The sequence below is a fragment of the Corapipo altera genome, unplaced genomic scaffold (assembly GCF_003945725.1).
Source record: "Corapipo altera isolate COAL_440 unplaced genomic scaffold, ASM394572v1 44, whole genome shotgun sequence".
Lineage (NCBI taxonomy): Eukaryota > Metazoa > Chordata > Aves > Passeriformes > Pipridae > Corapipo > Corapipo altera.
Genome location: NW_020884880.1, coordinates 12,036,687 through 12,038,909, shown reverse-complemented (window position 1 = coordinate 12,038,909; position 2,223 = coordinate 12,036,687).

The following is a 2,223-nucleotide window of genomic DNA, read 5'->3' as shown; positions in this document are numbered from 1 at the left end:
GTTTTATTGTTCTTTTGAATGGAGGAGATTAAAACTATGATCCAGACTATTGGTTGACAACTACAAGAGCAATGTGAAGCCTACAATGGAGCTAGATCTATATGCCCAAGACACAGCAGCCCTTCTTCAAAGAGTTTACAATGTGGTGAGGACTCCATCACTAAATGCTTAACTTTTGGAAGATTCCCAAATTTAGGACTGAGTGCTCAAGTTTTGGTACTGGGATTCGTGTAATCATTCCAATACAGTGATGGACAACAAGACAATATGTATATGGCCAAAGATGTCCAGAGGACTCAAGCCACATAGGCCTTATTAGTTGTGTTTTATTTTTAATCTGCATTTGCCCTTACAGTCATTGCAAACAATTGTGGTTTTACTGTCCAAACCCCTGTTTTACATCTTTTCCTTTCTCCACAGGAGCAAATGGCAGATCTAAGCAATCATGAAGGGGAAATGTTCAACTATCAAATGGCATAAAGAAAAGAAACAATAAGAAAAGGAAAAATACCTCTCCATCTCTGCACAGCATTCATCACAAGAGTAGGGAAACACTTAGCATGTAGAAATATGATGATGTATCATGAAAACCTTTTAATGTCTTGCCTAACAACCGTATTCACTACCGGGGCAGTCATTAACAGGTTGCCAGGAGAGAAAATAAAAGCTCCTAGACTGTTTCCATACTGTCTGCACTCAATGTTATTACTATTATACCAATGCCAAGAAACTATAATGGGATGAGGGCCCGCCCCAGCCAGGCACCATGAAAAACCATACTGAGAGGTTGTCAGGAACCAGTGGACAAAGGGAGTTTTCTTACTCTTGTCTTGAAGTTGAGGTATATCATGTGCAGAGCCACCCTTGCCATGGCTGCATGGAGCCCTGTCCTTGTCCCTGGACCTGGTTCTTACCCACCCTGAGCATCCTTTTCCCCACTGGGGAGGGAGTCACAGCCCAGGTTGAAAGAGAGGTACCTCCCACTCCCGCCTTCCCCAGTATCATGACATCTCTAAATCCCTCCAGCTCTTGGCAGCCTAGACCCTGTTACCAGAGCCTCTGGCACTGCAGCCTCAGGTGCTCGGTGGCTCCCAGGAGACTCCATCTGAAGGTCTGCCTGAGGCAGCAAGGCCCATGCTGATGCTACAGACCTTCAGGTACTTTCCCTATACATCATTCCAGGGCTGCCTTTGTGGCATTTTCATTGCCACGGAGCTGGAAAAATCCAACTCTGGTGCCTGTGCTCTCCAGGATATATCCCTCCTCTCCCTCCCCTGCTTTGCTCCATACATGAATACATTTCTCTCTCTCTCTTTTTTTTTTTTTTCTTTGGGTATTTATTTTTTTCCTCTTTCCCATTACCCCTTTAATGCAGAGCAGGGCTGCTGATTACAAAAGAGGCAGTTTGACTTGAGCAATAGGTCTTCTTCACTAATCCTCACTGTCATGGAAATTCCAGCTGCTACAAGAATAAGAGGCTCAATCCATATTTGCCAGCTCTAATATGAAATCTGTCAGGGCCCAAATTAATGAGTTCCAAATTCCTTACATCACGATAACAGGTTAAGACTGGTCAATTAATTACATAAATCCTTCCCGATTCATTGTGCATTTTCAGGAGAGATTGTGTCTTACATAACTGGGTGACACAAGGCCTTTTGGCTCTTGCTGTTCCGCAGAAAGGCCTCCATTTACGAGCCGCCTGCCTGCCACCGAGGCTGGCAAATGTCTCGCCTTTGCTCCGCGCTGCGCCCTAATTGCTTTTGTATAAAAATATAAATAAATAAACAACACGTAAAATATATTTTAAAAACACAGCAGAGCCGTGGGGGGCAGGTGCAGCCCCTCCCCACCCCGGCTGCGCCCCATCCCCAGCGCGGTGGGCACCTCCCTTGTTTCGCCCGATTGCGGAGCTGCGCGGCTGCGAGAGGGGCTCAGGGGTGGGGGTGGGGGGACCGACGGGGAGCATAAAAAACTAGAGATAAAGGAAAAAGGCTCGGTCGCCCCCGCGGAGGGCCGCGGGCACGGAGCGCGCACGCAGCGCGGGGCCCCGCCCGGCCCGGGCCCGGCGGCGCGCTCCCGCTGGCGCACAGCGCCCCCTGGTGGCCGTGCGGGCGGGGGCGCGGGCCCGTGCGGCTGTGCCGCCTTCCTTCCTTCCCTCCTTCCCTCCTTCCTTCCGCGGGGGCTCTCGCGCCCCCCCTCCCGCGCCGTTGCCACGGGCTG